The sequence below is a fragment of the Miniopterus schreibersii genome (genome assembly GCF_964146895.1).
Source record: "Miniopterus schreibersii genome assembly, chromosome: 12".
Taxonomy (NCBI): Eukaryota; Metazoa; Chordata; class Mammalia; order Chiroptera; family Miniopteridae; genus Miniopterus; species Miniopterus schreibersii.
In genome coordinates, this window is record NC_138112.1 from 1,021,543 (window position 1) to 1,045,782 (window position 24,240).

A 24,240-nucleotide genomic window follows, 5' to 3' on the forward strand; every position below is an offset into this window, starting at 1 on the left:
AGGTAGTGAAACGAGCACACCAGTATGGGAGATGTGCATGTGGACAGTTTCAAGCAGCAGCTCTTTCTGGACACTTGGAGACAGCGCTGTGAAAAAATTTCCTACGAAGCGGGATTGGGCCAAAGTTGAAAGACCTTCCAAAACCAACCCTAAAGAACTTAGCCAAACAATGAATGTTGCAATAAGCTCCTGCAGCCAAGGTGCTTCTATGACACAACTTCCGAACAGGTTGCTACATTCTGCACAGTACAAAATACAAATGAATTCCAGGCTGAATACTCACTCCAGAAGGATGAAATGCATGTGTTTCTCTCTGAAAGAACACACAGCCACTACGCTTTTCCTTGCTCCTTCAAAGTCTTTGTAGATACGTGTCTTTTCACTGCTGCAGTACGTTTTGGGGTGCATTGTTTCAATCTCTGCAAGCCTCACGTTGTTTCTTAGACAATGTGGAAAAACAAGGAGTATGTGTCCCAAATCTCTTGTAATCCATAAAAACGCAAACTGCATCACTCTTGCTCAAACACGCTCTTTCTCCTAATGGGTTGAGAACTTTCAAGAAACCAGAAAAGAAGGGCATTTTGCAGTGAAATTCAGACGGGTATGTACAATAGGACATTTCTATTGTTTGCAGAGTTCAAAAGCATGATTGACTTCATGTTCTCGATGAAACCCTTACTTTTCCAAGTGATCTGAAGTAGGACTTTCACAAAAAGATGTGTTTGCGTGTCTGTGGTGAAAGGCGCTCTAAGTTGTGTATTCAGTGCTGGAGAGTGACACACTCTACATTGGTTACACAGAGTTTGGAGAGCACGAACATCCTTCAAACTGAAACTGCTACAAGCTGTGTGTAGCATGCAGAAAGAAGGCTTCTCATTTCAAAGAAAGAAGAGGAAACCAAACTCCAGGTAGTGAAACGAGCACACCAGTATGGGAGTTGTGCACGTGGACAGTTTCAAGCAGCAGCTCTTTCTGGACACTTGGAAACAGCGCTGTGAAAAAATTTCCTACGAAGAGGGATTGGGCCAAAGTTGAAAGACCTTCCAAAACCAACCCTAGAGAACTTAGCCAAACAATGAATGTTGCAATAAGCTCCTGCAGCCAGGTGCTTCTATGACACAACTCCCGAACAGGTAGCTACATTCTGCACAGTACAAAATACAAATGAATTCCAGGCTGAATACTCAGTCCAGAAGGATGAAATGCATGTGTTTCTCTCTGAACGAACACTCAGCCACTAGGCTTTTGCTTGCTCCTTCAAAGTCTTTGTAGAAACGTGTGTTTTCACGGCTGGAATACGTTTGGGATGCATTGTTTCAATCTCTGCAAGCCTCACGTTGTTTCTTAGACAATGTGGAAAAACAAGGAGTATGTGTCCCAAATCTCTTCTAATCCATAAAAACGCAAACTGCATCACTCTTGCTCAAACACGCTCTTTCTCCTAATGTGTTGAGAACTTTCAAGAAACCAGAAACGAAGGGCATTTTGCACTGAAATTCAGACAGGTAAGTACAATAGGACATTTCTATTGTTTGCAGAGTTCAAAAGCATGATTGACTTCATGTTCTCGATGAAAGCTTACTTTTCCAAGTGATCTGAAGTAGGACTTTCACAAAAAGATGTGTTTGCGTGTCTGTGGTGAAAGGAGCTCTAAGTTGTGTATTCAGTGCTAGAGAGTGACACACTCTACATAGGCTACACAGCGTTTGGAGAGCACGAACATGCTTCAAACTGAAACTGCTACAAGCTGTATGTAGCATGCAGAAAGAAGGCTTGTCATTTCAAAGAAAGAAGAGGAAACCAAACTCCAGGTAGTGAAACGAGCACACCAGTATGGGAGATGTGCATGTGGACAGTTTCAAGCAGCAGCTCTTTGTGGACACTTGGAGACAGCGCTGTGAAAAAATTTCCTACGAAGCGGGATTGGGCCAAAGTTGAAAGACCTTCCAAAACCAACCCTAAAGAACTTAGCCAAACAATGAATGTTGCAATAAGCTCCTGCAGCCAAGGTGCTTCTATGACACAACTTCCGAACAGGTTGCTACATTCTGCACACTACAAAATACAAATGAATTCCAGGCTGAATACTCACTCCAGAAGGATGAAATGCATGTGTTTCTCTCTGAAAGAACACACAGCCACTACGCTTTTCCTTGCTCCTTCAAAGTCTTTGTAGATACGTGTCTTTTCACTGCTGCAGTACGTTTTGGGATGCATTGTTTCAATCTCTCGCAAGCCTCACGTTGTTTCTTATACAATGTGGAAAAACAAGGAGTATGTGTCCCAAATCTCTTGTAATCCATAAAAACGCAAACTGCATCACTCTTGCTCAAACACGCTCTTTCTCCTAATGTGTTGAGAACTTTCAAGAAACCAGAAAAGAAGGGCATTTTGCAGTGAAATTCAGACGGGTATGTACAACAGGACATTTCTATTGTTTGCAGAGTTCAAAAGCATGATTGACTTCATGTTCTCGATGAAACCCTTACTTTTCCAAGTGATCTGAAGTAGGACTTTCACAAAAAGATGTGTTTGCGAGTCTGTGGTGAAAGGCGCTCTAAGTTGTGTATTCAGTGCTGGAGAGTGACACACTCTACATAGGTTACACAGCGTTTGGAGAGCACGAACATGTTTCAAACTGAAACTGCTACAAGCTGTGTGTAGCATGCAGAAAGAAAGCCTGTCATTTCAAAGAAGGAAGAGGAAACCAAACTCCAGGTAGTGAAACGAGCACACCAGTATGGGAGTTGTGCATGTGGACAGTTTCAAGCAGCAGCTCTTTGTGGACACTTGGAGACAGCGCTGTGAAAAAATTTCCTACGAAGAGGGATTGGGCCAAAGTTGAAAGACGTACCAAAACCAACCCTAAAGAACTTAGCCAAACAATGAATGTTGCAATAAGCTCCTGCAGCCAAGGTGCTTCTATGACACAACTCCCGAACAGGTAGCTGCATTCTGCACAGTACAAAATACAAATGAATTCCAGGCTGAATACTCACTCCAGAAGGATGAAATGCATGTGTTTCTCTCTGAACGAACACTCAGCCACTAGGCTTTTGCTTGCTCCTTCAAAGTCTTTGTAGAAACGTGTGTTTTCACGGCTGGAATACGTTTGGGATGCATTGTTTCAATCTCTGCAAGCCTCACGTTGTTTCTTAGACAATGTGGAAAAACAAGGAGTATGTGTCCCAAATCTCTTCTAATCCATAAAAACGCAAACTGCATCACTCTTGCTCAAACACGCTCTTTCTCCTAATGTGTTGAGAACTTTCAAGAAACCAGAAACGAAAGGCATTTTGCACTGAAATTCAGACAGGTAAGTACAATAGGACATTTCTATTGTTTGCAGAGTTCAAAAGCATGATTGACTTCATGTTCTCGATGAAAGCTTACTTTTCCAAGTGATCTGAAGTAGGACTTTCACAAAAAGATGTGTTTGCGTGTCTGTGGTGAAAGGAGCTCTAAGTTGTGTATTCAGTGCTAGAGAGTGACACACTCTACATAGGCTACACAGCGTTTGGAGAGCACGAACATGCTTCAAACTGAAACTGCTACAAGCTGTATGTAGCATGCAGAAAGAAGGCTTGTCATTTCAAAGAAAGAAGAGGAAACCAAACTCCAGGTAGTGAAACGAGCACACCAGTATGGGAGATGTGCATGTGGACAGTTTCAAGCAGCAGCTCTTTGTGGACACTTGGAGACAGCGCTGTGAAAAAATTTCCTACGAAGCGGGATTGGGCCAAAGTTGAAAGACCTTCCAAAACCAACCCTAAACAACTTAGCCAAACAATGAATGTGGCAATAAGCTCCTGCAGCCAAGGTGCTTCTATGACACAACTCCCGAACAGGTAGCTGCATTCTGCACAATACAAAATACAAATGAATTCCAGGCTGAATACTCACTCCAGAAGGATGAAATGCATGTGTTTCTCTCTGAACGAACACTCAGCCACTAGGCTTTTGCTTGCTCCTTCAAAGTCTTTGTAGAAACGTGTGTTTTCACGGCTGGAATACGTTTGGGATGCATTGTTTCAATCTCTTGCAAGCCTCACGTTGTTTCTTAGACAATGTGGAAAAACAAGGAGTATGTGTCCCAAATCTCTTCTAATCCATAAAAACGCAAACTGCATCACTCTTGCTCAAACACGCTCTTTCTCCTAATGTGTTGAGAACTTTCAAGAAACCAGAAACGAAAGGCATTTTGCACTGAAATTCAGACAGGTAAGTACAATAGGACATTTCTATTGTTTGCAGAGTTCAAAAGCATGATTGACTTCATGTTCTCGATGAAAGCTTACTTTTCCAAGTGATCTGAAGTAGGACTTTCACAAAAAGATGTGTTTGCGTGTCTGTGGTGAAAGGAGCTCTAAGTTGTGTATTCAGTGCTAGAGAGTGACACACTCTACATAGGCTACACAGCGTTTGGAGAGCACGAACATGCTTCAAACTGAAACTGCTACAAGCTGTATGTAGCATGCAGAAAGAAGGCTTGTCATTTCAAAGAAAGAAGAGGAAACCAAACTCCAGGTAGTGAAACGAGCACACCAGTATGGGAGTTGTGCATGTGGACAGTTTCAAGCAGCAGCTCTTTCTGGACACTTGGAGACAGCGCTGTGAAAAAATTTCCTACGAAGCGGGATTGGGCCAAAGTTGAAAGACCTTCCAAAACCAACCCTAAAGAACTTAGCCAAACAATGAATGTTGCAATAAGCTCCTGCAGCCAAGGTGCTTCTATGACACAACTTCCGAACAGGTTGCTACATTCTGCACACTACAAAATACAAATGAATTCCAGGCTGAATACTCACTCCAGAAGGATGAAATGCATGTGTTTCTCTCTGAAAGAACACACAGCCACTACGCTTTTCCTTGCTCCTTCAAAGTCTTTGTAGATACGTGTCTTTTCACTGCTGCAGTACGTTTTGGGATGCATTGTTTCAATCTCTCGCAAGCCTCACGTTGTTTCTTATACAATGTGGAAAAACAAGGAGTATGTGTCCCAAATCTCTTGTAATCCATAAAAACGCAAACTGCATCACTCTTGCTCAAACACGCTCTTTCTCCTAATGTGTTGAGAACTTTCAAGAAACCAGAAAAGAAGGGCATTTTGCAGTGAAATTCAGACGGGTATGTACAACAGGACATTTCTATTGTTTGCAGAGTTCAAAAGCATGATTGACTTCATGTTCTCGATGAAACCCTTACTTTTCCAAGTGATCTGAAGTAGGACTTTCACAAAAAGATGTGTTTGCGAGTCTGTGGTGAAAGGCGCTCTAAGTTGTGTATTCAGTGCTGGAGAGTGACACACTCTACATAGGTTACACAGCGTTTGGAGAGCACGAACATGTTTCAAACTGAAACTGCTACAAGCTGTGTGTAGCATGCAGAAAGAAAGCCTGTCATTTCAAAGAAGGAAGAGGAAACCAAACTCCAGGTAGTGAAACGAGCACACCAGTATGGGAGTTGTGCATGTGGACAGTTTCAAGCAGCAGCTCTTTGTGGACACTTGGAGACAGCGCTGTGAAAAAATTTCCTACGAAGAGGGATTGGGCCAAAGTTGAAAGACGTACCAAAACCAACCCTAAAGAACTTAGCCAAACAATGAATGTTGCAATAAGCTCCTGCAGCCAAGGTGCTTCTATGACACAACTCCCGAACAGGTAGCTGCATTCTGCACAGTACAAAATACAAATGAATTCCAGGCTGAATACTCACTCCAGAAGGATGAAATGCATGTGTTTCTCTCTGAACGAACACTCAGCCACTAGGCTTTTGCTTGCTCCTTCAAAGTCTTTGTAGAAACGTGTGTTTTCACGGCTGGAATACGTTTGGGATGCATTGTTTCAATCTCTGCAAGCCTCACGTTGTTTCTTAGACAATGTGGAAAAACAAGGAGTATGTGTCCCAAATCTCTTCTAATCCATAAAAACGCAAACTGCATCACTCTTGCTCAAACACGCTCTTTCTCCTAATGTGTTGAGAACTTTCAAGAAACCAGAAACGAAAGGCATTTTGCACTGAAATTCAGACAGGTAAGTACAATAGGACATTTCTATTGTTTGCAGAGTTCAAAAGCATGATTGACTTCATGTTCTCGATGAAAGCTTACTTTTCCAAGTGATCTGAAGTAGGACTTTCACAAAAAGATGTGTTTGCGTGTCTGTGGTGAAAGGAGCTCTAAGTTGTGTATTCAGTGCTAGAGAGTGACACACTCTACATAGGCTACACAGCGTTTGGAGAGCACGAACATGCTTCAAACTGAAACTGCTACAAGCTGTATGTAGCATGCAGAAAGAAGGCTTGTCATTTCAAAGAAAGAAGAGGAAACCAAACTCCAGGTAGTGAAACGAGCACACCAGTATGGGAGATGTGCATGTGGACAGTTTCAAGCAGCAGCTCTTTGTGGACACTTGGAGACAGCGCTGTGAAAAAATTTCCTACGAAGCGGGATTGGGCCAAAGTTGAAAGACCTTCCAAAACCAACCCTAAACAACTTAGCCAAACAATGAATGTGGCAATAAGCTCCTGCAGCCAAGGTGCTTCTATGACACAACTCCCGAACAGGTAGCTGCATTCTGCACAATACAAAATACAAATGAATTCCAGGCTGAATACTCACTCCAGAAGGATGAAATGCATGTGTTTCTCTCTGAACGAACACTCAGCCACTAGGCTTTTGCTTGCTCCTTCAAAGTCTTTGTAGAAACGTGTGTTTTCACGGCTGGAATACGTTTGGGATGCATTGTTTCAATCTCTTGCAAGCCTCACGTTGTTTCTTAGACAATGTGGAAAAACAAGGAGTATGTGTCCCAAATCTCTTCTAATCCATAAAAACGCAAACTGCATCACTCTTGCTCAAACACGCTCTTTCTCCTAATGTGTTGAGAACTTTCAAGAAACCAGAAACGAAAGGCATTTTGCACTGAAATTCAGACAGGTAAGTACAATAGGACATTTCTATTGTTTGCAGAGTTCAAAAGCATGATTGACTTCATGTTCTCGATGAAAGCTTACTTTTCCAAGTGATCTGAAGTAGGACTTTCACAAAAAGATGTGTTTGCGTGTCTGTGGTGAAAGGAGCTCTAAGTTGTGTATTCAGTGCTAGAGAGTGACACACTCTACATAGGCTACACAGCGTTTGGAGAGCACGAACATGCTTCAAACTGAAACTGCTACAAGCTGTATGTAGCATGCAGAAAGAAGGCTTGTCATTTCAAAGAAAGAAGAGGAAACCAAACTCCAGGTAGTGAAACGAGCACACCAGTATGGGAGTTGTGCATGTGGACAGTTTCAAGCAGCAGCTCTTTCTGGACACTTGGAGACAGCGCTGTGAAAAAATTTCCTACGAAGCGGGATTGGGCCAAAGTTGAAAGACCTTCCAAAACCAACCCTAAAGAACTTAGCCAAACAATGAATGTTGCAATAAGCTCCTGCAGCCAAGGTGCTTCTATGACACAACTTCCGAACAGGTTGCTACATTCTGCACACTACAAAATACAAATGAATTCCAGGCTGAATACTCACTCCAGAAGGATGAAATGCATGTGTTTCTCTCTGAAAGAACACACAGCCACTACGCTTTTCCTTGCTCCTTCAAAGTCTTTGTAGATACGTGTCTTTTCACTGCTGCAGTACGTTTTGGGATGCATTGTTTCAATCTCTCGCAAGCCTCACGTTGTTTCTTATACAATGTGGAAAAACAAGGAGTATGTGTCCCAAATCTCTTGTAATCCATAAAAACGCAAACTGCATCACTCTTGCTCAAACACGCTCTTTCTCCTAATGTGTTGAGAACTTTCAAGAAACCAGAAAAGAAGGGCATTTTGCAGTGAAATTCAGACGGGTATGTACAACAGGACATTTCTATTGTTTGCAGAGTTCAAAACCATGATTGACTTCATGTTCTCGATGAAACCCTTACTTTTCCAAGTGATCTGAAGTAGGACTTTCACAAAAAGATGTGTTTGCGAGTCTGTGGTGAAAGGCGCTCTAAGTTGTGTATTCAGTGCTGGAGAGTGACACACTCTACATAGGTTACACAGCGTTTGGAGAGCACGAACATGCTTCAAACTGAAACTGCTACAAGCTGTGTGTAGCATGCAGAAAGAAAGCCTGTCATTTCAAAGAAGGAAGAGGAAACCAAACTCCAGGTAGTGAAACGAGCACACCAGTATGGGAGTTGTGCATGTGGACAGTTTCAAGCAGCAGCTCTTTGTGGACACTTGGAGACAGCGCTGTAAAAAAATTTCCTATGAAGCGGGATTGGGCCAAAGATGAAAGACCTTCCAAAACCAACCCTAAAGAACTTAGCCAAACAATGAATGTTGCAATAAGCTCCTGCAGCCAAGGTGCTTCTATGACACAACTTCCGAACAGGTTGCTACATTCTGCACAGTACAAAATACAAATGAATTCCAGGCTGAATACTCACTCCAGAAGGATGAAATGCATGTGTTTCTCTCTGAAAGAACACACAGCCACTACGCTTTTCCTTGCTCCTTCAAAGTCTTTGTAGATACGTGTCTTTTCACTGCTGCAGTACGTTTTGGGATGCATTGTTTCAATCTCTGCAAGCCTCACGTTGTTTCTTAGACAATGTGGAAAAACAAGGAGTATGTGTCCCAAATCTCTTGTAATCCATAAAAACGCAAACTGCATCACTCTGTCTCAAACACGCTCTTTCTCCTAATGGGTTGAGAACTTTCAAGAAACCAGAAAAGAAGGGCATTTTGCAGTGAAATTCAGACGGGTATGTACAATAGGACATTTCTATTGTTTGCAGAGTTCAAAAGCATGATTGACTTCATGTTCTCGATGAAACCCTTACTTTTCCAAGTGATCTGAAGTAGGACTTTCACAAAAAGATGTGTTTGCGAGTCTGTGGTGAAAGGCGCTCTAAGTTGTGTATTCAGTGCTGGAGAGTGACACACTCTACATAGGTTACACAGCGTTTGGAGAGCACGAACATGTTTCAAACTGAAACTGCTACAAGGTGTGTGTAGCATGCAGAAAGAAAGCCTGTCATTTCAAAGAAGGAAGAGGAAACCAAACTCCAGGTAGTGAAACGAGCACACCAGTATGGGAGTTGTGCATGTGGACAGTTTCAAGCAGCAGCTCTTTGTGGACACTTGGAGACAGCGCTGTGAAAAAATTTCCTACGAAGAGGGATTGGGCCAAAGTTGAAAGACGTACCAAAACCAACCCTAAAGAACTTAGCCAAACAATGAATGTTGCAATAAGCTCCTGCAGCCAAGGTGCTTCTATGACACAACTCCCGAACAGGTAGCTGCATTCTGCACAGTACAAAATACAAATGAATTCCAGGCTGAATACTCACTCCAGAAGGATGAAATGCATGTGTTTCTCTCTGAACGAACACTCAGCCACTAGGCTTTTGCTTGCTCCTTCAAAGTCTTTGTAGAAACGTGTGTTTTCACGGCTGGAATACGTTTGGGATGCATTGTTTCAATCTCTGCAAGCCTCACGTTGTTTCTTAGACAATGTGGAAAAACAAGGAGTATGTGTCCCAAATCTCTTCTAATCCATAAAAACGCAAACTGCATCACTCTTGCTCAAACACGCTCTTTCTCCTAATGTGTTGAGAACTTTCAAGAAACCAAAAAAGAAGGGCATTTTGCAGTGAAATTCAGACAGGTATGTACAACAGGACATTTCTATTGTTTGCAGAGTTCAAAAGCATGATTGACTTCATGTTCTCGATGAAAGCTTACTTTTCCAAGTGATCTGAAGTAGGACTTTCACAAAAAGATGTGTTTGCGTGTCTGTGGTGAAAGGAGCTCTAAGTTGTGTATTCAGTGCTAGAGAGTGACACACTCTACATAGGCTACACAGCGTTTGGAGAGCACGAACATGCTTCAAACTGAAACTGCTACAAGCTGTATGTAGCATGCAGAAAGAAGGCTTGTCATTTCAAAGAAAGAAGAGGAAACCAAACTCCAGGTAGTGAAACGAGCACGCCAGTATGGGAGATGTGCATGTGGACAGTTTCAAGCAGCAGCTCTTTGTGGACACTTGGAGACAGCGCTGTGAAAAAATTTCCTACGAAGCGGGATTGGGCCAAAGTTGAAAGACCTTCCAAAACCAACCCTAGAGAACTTAGCCAAACAATGAATGTTGCAATAAGCTCCTGCAGCCAGGTGCTTCTATGACACAACTCCCGAACAGGTAGCTACATTCTGCACAGTACAAAATACAAATGAATTCCAGGCTGAATACTCAGTCCAGAAGGATGAAATGCATGTGTTTCTCTCTGAACGAACACTCAGCCACTAGGCTTTTGCTTGCTCCTTCAAAGTCTTTGTAGAAACGTGTGTTTTCACGGCTGGAATACGTTTGGGATGCATTGTTTCAATCTCTGCAAGCCTCACGTTGTTTCTTAGACAATGTGGAAAAACAAGGAGTATGTGTCCCAAATCTCTTCTAATCCATAAAAACGCAAACTGCATCACTCTTGCTCAAACACGCTCTTTCTCCTAATGTGTTGAGAACTTTCAAGAAACCAGAAACGAAGGGCATTTTGCACTGAAATTCAGACAGGTAAGTACAATAGGACATTTCTATTGTTTGCAGAGTTCAAAAGCATGATTGACTTCATGTTCTCGATGAAAGCTTACTTTTCCAAGTGATCTGAAGTAGGACTTTCACAAAAAGATGTGTTTGCGTGTCTGTGGTGAAAGGAGCTCTAAGTTGTGTATTCAGTGCTAGAGAGTGACACACTCTACATAGGCTACACAGCGTTTGGAGAGCACGAACATGCTTCAAACTGAAACTGCTACAAGCTGTATGTAGCATGCAGAAAGAAGGCTTGTCATTTCAAAGAAAGAAGAGGAAACCAAACTCCAGGTAGTGAAACGAGCACACCAGTATGGGAGATGTGCATGTGGACAGTTTCAAGCAGCAGCTCTTTGTGGACACTTGGAGACAGCGCTGTGAAAAAATTTCCTACGAAGCGGGATTGGGCCAAAGTTGAAAGACCTTCCAAAACCAACCCTAAAGAACTTAGCCAAACAATGAATGTTGCAATAAGCTCCTGCAGCCAAGGTGCTTCTATGACACAACTTCCGAACAGGTTGCTACATTCTGCACACTACAAAATACAAATGAATTCCAGGCTGAATACTCACTCCAGAAGGATGAAATGCATGTGTTTCTCTCTGAAAGAACACACAGCCACTACGCTTTTCCTTGCTCCTTCAAAGTCTTTGTAGATACGTGTCTTTTCACTGCTGCAGTACGTTTTGGGATGCATTGTTTCAATCTCTCGCAAGCCTCACGTTGTTTCTTATACAATGTGGAAAAACAAGGAGTATGTGTCCCAAATCTCTTGTAATCCATAAAAACGCAAACTGCATCATTCTTGCTCAAACACGCTCTTTCTCCTAATGTGTTGAGAACTTTCAAGAAACCAGAAAAGAAGGGCATTTTGCAGTGAAATTCAGACGGGTATGTACAACAGGACATTTCTATTGTTTGCAGAGTTCAAAACCATGATTGACTTCATGTTCTCGATGAAACCCTTACTTTTCCAAGTGATCTGAAGTAGGACTTTCACAAAAAGATGTGTTTGCGAGTCTGTGGTGAAAGGCGCTCTAAGTTGTGTATTCAGTGCTGGAGAGTGACACACTCTACATAGGTTACACAGCGTTTGGAGAGCACGAACATGCTTCAAACTGAAACTGCTACAAGCTGTGTGTAGCATGCAGAAAGAAAGCCTGTCATTTCAAAGAAGGAAGAGGAAACCAAACTCCAGGTAGTGAAACGAGCACACCAGTATGGGAGTTGTGCATGTGGACAGTTTCAAGCAGCAGCTCTTTGTGGACACTTGGAGACAGCGCTGTAAAAAAATTTCCTATGAAGCGGGATTGGGCCAAAGATGAAAGACCTTCCAAAACCAACCCTAAAGAACTTAGCCAAACAATGAATGTTGCAATAAGCTCCTGCAGCCAAGGTGCTTCTATGACACAACTTCCGAACAGGTTGCTACATTCTGCACAGTACAAAATACAAATGAATTCCAGGCTGAATACTCACTCCAGAAGGATGAAATGCATGTGTTTCTCTCTGAAAGAACACACAGCCACTACGCTTTTCCTTGCTCCTTCAAAGTCTTTGTAGATACGTGTCTTTTCACTGCTGCAGTACGTTTTGGGATGCATTGTTTCAATCTCTGCAAGCCTCACGTTGTTTCTTAGACAATGTGGAAAAACAAGGAGTATGTGTCCCAAATCTCTTGTAATCCATAAAAACGCAAACTGCATCACTCTTGCTCAAACACGCTCTTTCTCCTAATGGGTTGAGAACTTTCAAGAAACCAGAAAAGAAGGGCATTTTGCAGTGAAATTCAGACGGGTATGTACAATAGGACATTTCTATTGTTTGCAGAGTTCAAAAGCATGATTGACTTCATGTTCTCGATGAAACCCTTACATTTCCAAGTGATCTGAAGTAGGACTTTCACAAAAAGATGTGTTTGCGAGTCTGTGGTGAAAGGCGCTCTAAGTTGTGTATTCAGTGCTGGAGAGTGACACACTCTACATAGGTTACACAGCGTTTGGAGAGCACGAACATGTTTCAAACTGAAACTGCTACAAGCTGTGTGTAGCATGCAGAAAGAAAGCCTGTCATTTCAAAGAAGGAAGAGGAAACCAAACTCCAGGTAGTGAAACGAGCACACCAGTATGGGAGTTGTGCATGTGGACAGTTTCAAGCAGCAGCTCTTTGTGGACACTTGGAGACAGCGCTGTGAAAAAATTTCCTACGAAGAGGGATTGGGCCAAAGTTGAAAGACGTACCAAAACCAACCCTAAAGAACTTAGCCAAACAATCAATGTTGCAATAAGCTCCTGCAGCCAAGGTGCTTCTATGACACAACTCCCGAACAGGTAGCTGCATTCTGCACAGTACAAAATACAAATGAATTCCAGGCTGAATACTCACTCCAGAAGGATGAAATGCATGTGTTTCTCTCTGAACGAACACTCAGCCACTAGGCTTTTGCTTGCTCCTTCAAAGTCTTTGTAGAAACGTGTGTTTTCACGGCTGGAATACGTTTGGGATGCATTGTTTCAATCTCTGCAAGCCTCACGTTGTTTCTTAGACAATGTGGAAAAACAAGGAGTATGTGTCCCAAATCTCTTCTAATCCATAAAAACGCAAACTGCATCACTCTTGCTCAAACACGCTCTTTCTCCTAATGTGTTGAGAACTTTCAAGAAACCAAAAAAGAAGGGCATTTTGCACTGAAATTCAGACAGGTAAGTACAATAGGACATTTCTATTTTTTGCAGAGTTCAAAAGCATGATTGACTTCATGTTCTCGATGAAAGCTTACTTTTCCAAGTGATCTGAAGTAGGACTTTCACAAAAAGATGTGTTTGCGTGTCTGTGGTGAAAGGAGCTCTAAGTTGTGTATTCAGTGCTAGAGAGTGACACACTCTACATAGGCTACACAGCGTTTGGAGAGCACGAACATGCTTCAAACTGAAACTGCTACAAGCTGTGTGTAGCATGCAGAAAGAAGGCTTGTCATTTCAAAGAAAGAAGAGGAAACCAAACTCCAGGTAGTGAAACGAGCACACCAGTATGGGAGTTGTGCATGTGGACAGTTTCAAGCAGCAGCTCTTTGTGGACACTTGGAGACAGCGCTGTAAAAAAATTTCCTATGAACCGGGATTGGGCCAAAGATGAAAGACCTTCCAAAACCAACCCTAAAGAACTTAGCCAAACAATGAATGTTGCAATAAGCTCCTGCAGCCAAGGTGCTTCTATGACACAACTCCGAACAGGTTGCTACATTCTGCACAGTACAAAATACAAATGAATTCCAGGCTGAATACTCACTCCAGAAGGATGAAATGCATGTGTTTCTCTCTGAAAGAACACACAGCCACTACGCTTTTCCTTGCTCCTTCAAAGTCTTTGTAGATACGTGTCTTTTCACTGCTGCAGTACGTTTTGGGATGCATTGTTTCAATCTCTGCAAGCCTCACGTTGTTTCTTAGACAATGTGGAAAAACAAGGAGTATGTGTCCCAAATCTCTTGTAATCCATAAAAACGCAAACTGCATCACTCTGTCTCAAACACGCTCTTTCTCCTAATGGGTTGAGAACTTTCAAGAAACCAGAAAAGAAGGGCATTTTGCAGTGAAATTCAGACGGGTATGTACAATAGGACATTTCTATTGTTTGCAGAGTTCAAAAGCATGATTGACTTCATGTTCTCGATGAAACCCTTACTTTTCCAAGTGATCTGAAGTAGGACTTTCACAAAAAGATGTGTTTGCGAGTCTGTGGTGAAAGGCGCTCTAAGTTGTGTATTCAGTGCTGGAGAGTGACACACTCTACATAGGTTACACAGCGTTTGGAGAGCACGAACATGTTTCAAACTGAAACTGCTACAAGGTGTGTGTAGCATGCAGAAAGAAAGCCTGTCATTTCAAAGAAGGAAGAGGAAACCAAACTCCAGGTAGTGAAACGAGCACACCAGTATGGGAGTTGTGCATGTGGACAGTTTCAAGCAGCAGCTCTTTGTGGACACTTGGAGACAGCGCTGTGAAAAAATTTCCTACGAAGAGGGATTGGGCCAAAGTTGAAAGACGTACCAAAACCAACCCTAAAGAACTTAGCCAAACAATGAATGTTGCAATAAGCTCCTGCAGCCAAGGTGCTTCTATGACACAACTCCCGAACAGGTAGCTGCATTCTGCACAGTACAAAATACAAATGAATTCCAGGCTGAATACTCACTCCAGAAGGATGAAATGCATGTGTTTCTCTCTGAACGAACACTCAGCCACTAGGCTTTTGCTTGCTCCTTCAAAGTCTTTGTAGAAACGTGTGTTTTCACGGCTGGAATACGTTTGGGATGCATTGTTTCAATCTCTGCAAGCCTCACGTTGTTTCTTAGACAATGTGGAAAAACAAGGAGTATGTGTCCCAAATCTCTTCTAATCCATAAAAACGCAAACTGCATCACTCTTGCTCAAACACGCTCTTTCTCCTAATGTGTTGAGAACTTTCAAGAAACCAAAAAAGAAGGGCATTTTGCAGTGAAATTCAGACAGGTATGTACAACAGGACATTTCTATTGTTTGCAGAGTTCAAAAGCATGATTGACTTCATGTTCTCGATGAAAGCTTACTTTTCCAAGTGATCTGAAGTAGGACTTTCACAAAAAGATGTGTTTGCGTGTCTGTGGTGAAAGGAGCTCTAAGTTGTGTATTCAGTGCTAGAGAGTGACACACTCTACATAGGCTACACAGCGTTTGGAGAGCACGAACATGCTTCAAACTGAAACTGCTACAAGCTGTATGTAGCATGCAGAAAGAAGGCTTGTCATTTCAAAGAAAGAAGAGGAAACCAAACTCCAGGTAGTGAAACGAGCACACCAGTATGGGAGATGTGCATGTGGACAGTTTCAAGCAGCAGCTCTTTGTGGACACTTGGAGACAGCGCTGTGAAAAAATTTCCTACGAAGCGGGATTGGGCCAAAGTTGAAAGACCTTCCAAAACCAACCCTAGAGAACTTAGCCAAACAATGAATGTTGCAATAAGCTCCTGCAGCCAGGTGCTTCTATGACACAACTCCCGAACAGGTAGCTACATTCTGCACAGTACAAAATACAAATGAATTCCAGGCTGAATACTCAGTCCAGAAGGATGAAATGCATGTGTTTCTCTCTGAACGAACACTCAGCCACTAGGCTTTTGCTTGCTCCTTCAAAGTCTTTGTAGAAACGTGTGTTTTCACGGCTGGAATACGTTTGGGATGCATTGTTTCAATCTCTGCAAGCCTCACGTTGTTTCTTAGACAATGTGGAAAAACAAGGAGTATGTGTCCCAAATCTCTTCTAATCCATAAAAACGCAAACTGCATCACTCTTGCTCAAACACGCTCTTTCTCCTAATGTGTTGAGAACTTTCAAGAAACCAGAAACGAAGGGCATTTTGCACTGAAATTCAGACAGGTAAGTACAATAGGACATTTCTATTGTTTGCAGAGTTCAAAAGCATGATTGACTTCATGTTCTCGATGAAAGCTTACTTTTCCAAGTGATCTGAAGTAGGACTTTCACAAAAAGATGTGTTTGCGTGTCTGTGGTGAAAGGAGCTCTAAGTTGTGTATTCAGTGCTAGAGAGTGACACACTCTACATAGGCTACACAGCGTTTGGAGAGCACGAACATGCTTCAAACTGAAACTGCTACAAGCTGTATGTAGCATGCAGAAAGAAGGCTTGTCATTTCAAAGAAAGAAGAGGAAACCAAACTCCAGGTAGTGAAACGAGCACACCAGTATGGGAGATGTGCATGTGGACAGTTTCAAGCAGCAGCTCTTTGTGGACACTTGGAGACAGCGCTGTGAAAAAATTTCCTACGAAGCGGGATTGGGCCAAAGTTGAAAGACCTTCCAAAACCAACCCTAAAGAACTTAGCCAAACAATGAATGTTGCAATAAGCTCCTGCAGCCAAGGTGCTTCTATGACACAACTTCCGAACAGGTTGCTACATTCTGCACACTACAAAATACAAATGAATTCCAGGCTGAATACTCACTCCAGAAGGATGAAATGCATGTGTTTCTCTCTGAAAGAACACACAGCCACTACGCTTTTCCTTGCTCCTTCAAAGTCTTTGTAGATACGTGTCTTTTCACTGCTGCAGTACGTTTTGGGATGCATTGTTTCAATCTCTCGCAAGCCTCACGTTGTTTCTTATACAATGTGGAAAAACAAGGAGTATGTGTCCCAAATCTCTTGTAATCCATAAAAACGCAAACTGCATCACTCTTGCTCAAACACGCTCTTTCTCCTAATGTGTTGAGAACTTTCAAGAAACCAGAAAAGAAGGGCATTTTGCAGTGAAATTCAGACGGGTATGTACAACAGGACATTTCTATTGTTTGCAGAGTTCAAAACCATGATTGACTTCATGTTCTCGATGAAACCCTTACTTTTCCAAGTGATCTGAAGTAGGACTTTCACAAAAAGATGTGTTTGCGAGTCTGTGGTGAAAGGCGCTCTAAGTTGTGTATTCAGTGCTGGAGAGTGACACACTCTACATAGGTTACACAGCGTTTGGAGAGCACGAACATGCTTCAAACTGAAACTGCTACAAGCTGTGTGTAGCATGCAGAAAGAAAGCCTGTCATTTCAAAGAAGGAAGAGGAAACCAAACTCCAGGTAGTGAAACGAGCACACCAGTATGGGAGTTGTGCATGTGGACAGTTTCAAGCAGCAGCTCTTTGTGGACACTTGGAGACAGCGCTGTAAAAAAATTTCCTATGAAGCGGGATTGGGCCAAAGATGAAAGACCTTCCAAAACCAACCCTAAAGAACTTAGCCAAACAATGAATGTTGCAATAAGCTCCTGCAGCCAAGGTGCTTCTATGACACAACTTCCGAACAGGTTGCTACATTCTGCACAGTACAAAATACAAATGAATTCCAGGCTGAATACTCACTCCAGAAGGATGAAATGCATGTGTTTCTCTCTGAAAGAACACACAGCCACTACGCTTTTCCTTGCTCCTTCAAAGTCTTTGTAGATACGTGTCTTTTCACTGCTGCAGTACGTTTTGGGATGCATTGTTTCAATCTCTGCAAGCCTCACGTTGTTTCTTAGACAATGTGGAAAAACAAGGAGTATGTGTCCCAAATCTCTTGTAATCCATAAAAACGCAAACTGCATCACTCTTGCTCAAACACGCTCTTTCTCCTAATGGGTTGAGAACTTTCAAGAAACCAGAAAAGAAGGGCATTTTGCAGTGAAATTCAGACGGGTATGTACAATAGGACATTTCTATTGTTTGCAGAGTTCAAAAGCATGATTGACTTCATGTTCTCGATGAAACCCTTACTTTTCCAAGTGATCTGAAGTAGGACTTTCACAAAAAGATGTGTTTGCGAGTCTGTGGTGAAAGGCGCTCTAAGTTGTGTATTCAGTGCTGGAGAGTGACACACTCTACATAGGTTACACAGCGTTTGGAGAGCACGAACATGTTTCAAACTGAAACTGCTACAAGCTGTGTGTAGCATGCAGAAAGAAAGCCTGTCATTTCAAAGAAGGAAGAGGAAACCAAACTCCAGGTAGTGAAACGAGCACACCAGTATGGGAGTTGTGCATGTGGACAGTTTCAAGCAGCAGCTCTTTGTGGACACTTGGAGACAGCGCTGTGAAAAAATTTCCTACGAAGAGGGATTGGGCCAAAGTTGAAAGACGTACCAAAACCAACCCTAAAGAACTTAGCCAAACAATCAATGTTGCAATAAGCTCCTGCAGCCAAGGTGCTTCTATGACACAACTCCCGAACAGGTAGCTGCATTCTGCACAGTACAAAATACAAATGAATTCCAGGCTGAATACTCACTCCAGAAGGATGAAATGCATGTGTTTCTCTCTGAACGAACACTCAGCCACTAGGCTTTTGCTTGCTCCTTCAAAGTCTTTGTAGAAACGTGTGTTTTCACGGCTGGAATACGTTTGGGATGCATTGTTTCAATCTCTGCAAGCCTCACGTTGTTTCTTAGACAATGTGGAAAAACAAGGAGTATGTGTCCCAAATCTCTTCTAATCCATAAAAACGCAAACTGCATCACTCTTGCTCAAACACGCTCTTTCTCCTAATGTGTTGAGAACTTTCAAGAAACCAAAAAAGAAGGGCATTTTGCACTGAAATTCAGACAGGTAAGTACAATAGGACATTTCTATTGTTTGCAGAGTTCAAAAGCATGATTGACTTCATGTTCTCGATGAAAGCTTACTTTTCCAAGTGATCTGAAGTAGGACTTTCACAAAAAGATGTGTTTGCGTGTCTGTGGTGAAAGGAGCTCTAAGTTGTGTATTCAGTGCTAGAGAGTGACACACTCTACATAGGCTACACAGCGTTTGGAGAGCACGAACATGCTTCAAACTGAAACTGCTACAAGCTGTGTGTAGCATGCAGAAAGAAGGCTTGTCATTTCAAAGAAAGAAGAGGAAACCAAACTCCAGGTAGTGAAACGAGCACACCAGTATGGGAGTTGTGCATGTGGACAGTTTCAAGCAGCAGCTCTTTGTGGACACTTGGAGACAGCGCTGTAAAAAAATTTCCTATGAACCGGGATTGGGCCAAAGATGAAAGACCTTCCAAAACCAACCCTAAAGAACTTAGCCAAACAATGAATGTTGCAATAAGCTCCTGCAGCCAAGGTGCTTCTATGACACAACTCCGAACAGGTTGCTACATTCTGCACAGTACAAAATACAAATGAATTCCAGGCTGAATACTCACTCCAGAAGGATGAAATGCATGTGTTTCTCTCTGAAAGAACACACAGCCACTACGCTTTTCCTTGCTCCTTCAAAGTCTTTGTAGATACGTGTCTTTTCACTGCTGCAGTACGTTTTGGGATGCATTGTTTCAATCTCTGCAAGCCTCACGTTGTTTCTTAGACAATGTGGAAAAACAAGGAGTATGTGTCCCAAATCTCTTGTAATCCATAAAAACGCAAACTGCATCACTCTGTCTCAAACACGCTCTTTCTCCTAATGGGTTGAGAACTTTCAAGAAACCAGAAAAGAAGGGCATTTTGCAGTGAAATTCAGACGGGTATGTACAATAGGACATTTCTATTGTTTGCAGAGTTCAAAAGCATGATTGACTTCATGTTCTCGATGAAACCCTTACTTTTCCAAGTGATCTGAAGTAGGACTTTCACAAAAAGATGTGTTTGCGAGTCTGTGGTGAAAGGCGCTCTAAGTTGTGTATTCAGTGCTGGAGAGTGACACACTCTACATAGGTTACACAGCGTTTGGAGAGCACGAACATGTTTCAAACTGAAACTGCTACAAGGTGTGTGTAGCATGCAGAAAGAAAGCCTGTCATTTCAAAGAAGGAAGAGGAAACCAAACTCCAGGTAGTGAAACGAGCACACCAGTATGGGAGTTGTGCATGTGGACAGTTTCAAGCAGCAGCTCTTTGTGGACACTTGGAGACAGCGCTGTGAAAAAATTTCCTACGAAGAGGGATTGGGCCAAAGTTGAAAGACGTACCAAAACCAACCCTAAAGAACTTAGCCAAACAATGAATGTTGCAATAAGCTCCTGCAGCCAAGGTGCTTCTATGACACAACTCCCGAACAGGTAGCTGCATTCTGCACAGTACAAAATACAAATGAATTCCAGGCTGAATACTCACTCCAGAAGGATGAAATGCATGTGTTTCTCTCTGAACGAACACTCAGCCACTAGGCTTTTGCTTGCTCCTTCAAAGTCTTTGTAGAAACGTGTGTTTTCACGGCTGGAATACGTTTGGGATGCATTGTTTCAATCTCTGCAAGCCTCACGTTGTTTCTTAGACAATGTGGAAAAACAAGGAGTATGTGTCCCAAATCTCTTCTAATCCATAAAAACGCAAACTGCATCACTCTTGCTCAAACACGCTCTTTCTCCTAATGTGTTGAGAACTTTCAAGAAACCAAAAAAGAAGGGCATTTTGCAGTGAAATTCAGACAGGTATGTACAACAGGACATTTCTATTGTTTGCAGAGTTCAAAAGCATGATTGACTTCATGTTCTCGATGAAAGCTTACTTTTCCAAGTGATCTGAAGTAGGACTTTCACAAAAAGATGTGTTTGCGTGTCTGTGGTGAAAGGAGCTCTAAGTTGTGTATTCAGTGCTAGAGAGTGACACACTCTACATAGGCTACACAGCGTTTGGAGAGCACGAACATGCTTCAAACTGAAACTGCTACAAGCTGTATGTAGCATGCAGAAAGAAGGCTTGTCATTTCAAAGAAAGAAGAGGAAACCAAACTCCAGGTAGTGAAACGAGCACACCAGTATGGGAGATGTGCATGTGGACAGTTTCAAGCAGCAGCTCTTTGTGGACACTTGGAGACAGCGCTGTGAAAAAATTTCCTACGAAGCGGGATTGGGCCAAAGTTGAAAGACCTTCCAAAACCAACCCTAAACAACTTAGCCAAACAATGAATGTTGCAATAAGCTCCTGCAGCCAAGGTGCTTCTATGACACAACTTCCGAACAGGTTGCTACATTCTGCACAGTACAAAATACAAATGAATTCCAGGCTGAATACTCACTCCAGAAGGATGAAATGCATGTGTTTCTCTCTGAAAGAACACACAGCCACTACGCTTTTCCTTGCTCCTTCAAAGTCTTTGTAGATACGTGTCTTTTCACTGCTGCAGTACGTTTTGGGATGCATTGTTTCAATCTCTCGCAAGCCTCACGTTGTTTCTTAGACAATGTGGAAAAACAAGGAGTATGTGTTCCAAATCTCTTGTAATCCATAAAAACGCAAACTGCATCACTCTTGCTCAAACACGCTCTTTCTCCTAATGTGTTGAGAACTTTCAAGAAACCAGAAAAGAAGGGCATTTTGCAGTGAAATTCAGACGGGTATGTACAATAGGACATTTCTATTGTTTGCAGAGTTCAAAAGCATGATTGACTTCATGTTCTCGATGAAACCCTTACTTTTCCAAGTGATCTGAAGTAGGACTTTCACAAAAAGATGTGTTTGCGTGTCTGTGGTGAAAGGCGCTCTAAGTTGTGTATTCAGTGCTGGAGAGTGACACACTCTACATTGGTTACACAGAGTTTGGAGAGCACGAACATCCTTCAAACTGAAACTGCTACATGCTGTGTGTAGCATGCAGAAAGAAGGCTTGTCATTTCAAAGAAAGAAGAGGAAACCAAACTCCAGGTAGTGAAACGAGCACACCAGTATGGGAGTTGTGCACGTGGACAGTTTCAAGCAGCAGCTCTTTCTGGACACTTGGAAACAGCGCTGTGAAAAAATTTCCTACGAAGAGGGATTGGGCCAAAGTTGAAAGACCTTCCAAAACCAACCCTAGAGAACTTAGCCAAACAATGAATGTTGCAATAAGCTCCTGCAGCCAGGTGCTTCTATGACACAACTCCCGAACAGGTAGCTACATTCTGCACAGTACAAAATACAAATGAATTCCAGGCTGAATACTCAGTCCAGAAGGATGAAATGCATGTGTTTCTCTCTGAACGAACACTCAGCCACTAGGCTTTTGCTTGCTCCTTCAAAGTCTTTGTAGAAACGTGTGTTTTCACGGCTGGAATACGTTTGGGATGCATTGTTTCAATCTCTGCAAGCCTCACGTTGTTTCTTAGACAATGTGGAAAAACAAGGAGTATGTGTCCCAAATCTCTTCTAATCCATAAAAACGCAAACTGCATCACTCTTGCTCAAACACGCTCTTTCTCCTAATGTGTTGAGAACTTTCAAGAAACCAGAAACGAAGGGCATTTTGCACTGAAATTCAGACAGGTAAGTACAATAGGACATTTCTATTGTTTGCAGAGTTCAAAAGCATGATTGACTTCATGTTCTCGATGAAAGCTTACTTTTCCAAGTGATCTGAAGTAGGACTTTCACAAAAAGATGTGTTTGCGTGTCTGTGGTGAAAGGAGCTCTAAGTTGTGTATTCAGTGCTAGAGAGTGACACACTCTACATAGGCTACACAGCGTTTGGAGAGCACGAACATGCTTCAAACTGAAACTGCTACAAGCTGTATGTAGCATGCAGAAAGAAGGCTTGTCATTTCAAAGAAAGAAGAGGAAACCAAACTCCAGGTAGTGAAACGAGCACACCAGTATGGGAGATGTGCATGTGGACAGTTTCAAGCAGCAGCTCTTTGTGGACACTTGGAGACAGCGCTGTGAAAAAATTTCCTACGAAGCGGGATTGGGCCAAAGTTGAAAGACCTTCCAAAACCAACCCTAAAGAACTTAGCCAAACAATGAATGTTGCAATAAGCTCCTGCAGCCAAGGTGCTTCTATGACACAACTTCCGAACAGGTTGCTACATTCTGCACACTACAAAATACAAATGAATTCCAGGCTGAATACTCACTCCAGAAGGATGAAATGCATGTGTTTCTCTCTGAAAGAACACACAGCCACTACGCTTTTCCTTGCTCCTTCAAAGTCTTTGTAGATACGTGTCTTTTCACTGCTGCAGTACGTTTTGGGATGCATTGTTTCAATCTCTCGCAAGCCTCACGTTGTTTCTTATACAATGTGGAAAAACAAGGAGTATGTGTCCCAAATCTCTTGTAATCCATAAAAACGCATACTGCATCACTCTTGCTCAAACACGCTCTTTCTCCTAATGTGTTGAGAACTTTCAAGAAACCAGAAAAGAAGGGCATTTTGCAGTGAAATTCAGACGGGTATGTACAACAGGACATTTCTATTGTTTGCAGAGTTCAAAACCATGATTGACTTCATGTTCTCGATGAAACCCTTACTTTTCCAAGTGATCTGAAGTAGGACTTTCACAAAAAGATGTGTTTGCGAGTCTGTGGTGAAAGGCGCTCTAAGTTGTGTATTCAGTGCTGGAGAGTGACACACTCTACATAGGTTACACAGCGTTTGGAGAGCACGAACATGCTTCAAACTGAAACTGCTACAAGCTGTGTGTAGCATGCAGAAAGAAAGCCTGTCATTTCAAAGAAGGAAGAGGAAACCAAACTCCAGGTAGTGAAACGAGCACACCAGTATGGGAGTTGTGCATGTGGACAGTTTCAAGCAGCAGCTCTTTGTGGACACTTGGAGACAGCGCTGTAAAAAAATTTCCTATGAAGCGGGATTGGGCCAAAGATGAAAGACCTTCCAAAACCAACCCTAAAGAACTTAGCCAAACAATGAATGTTGCAATAAGCTCCTGCAGCCAAGGTGCTTCTATGACACAACTTCCGAACAGGTTGCTACATTCTGCACAGTACAAAATACAAATGAATTCCAGGCTGAATACTCACTCCAGAAGGATGAAATGCATGTGTTTCTCTCTGAAAGAACACACAGCCACTACGCTTTTCCTTGCTCCTTCAAAGTCTTTGTAGATACGTGTCTTTTCACTGCTGCAGTACGTTTTGGGATGCATTGTTTCAATCTCTGCAAGCCTCACGTTGTTTCTTAGACAATGTGGAAAAACAAGGAGTATGTGTCCCAAATCTCTTGTAATCCATAAAAACGCAAACTGCATCACTCTTGCTCAAACACGCTCTTTCTCCTAATGGGTTGAGAACTTTCAAGAAACCAGAAAAGAAGGGCATTTTGCAGTGAAATTCAGACGGGTATGTACAATAGGACATTTCTATTGTTTGCAGAGTTCAAAAGCATGATTGACTTCATGTTCTCGATGAAACCCTTACTTTTCCAAGTGATCTGAAGTAGGACTTT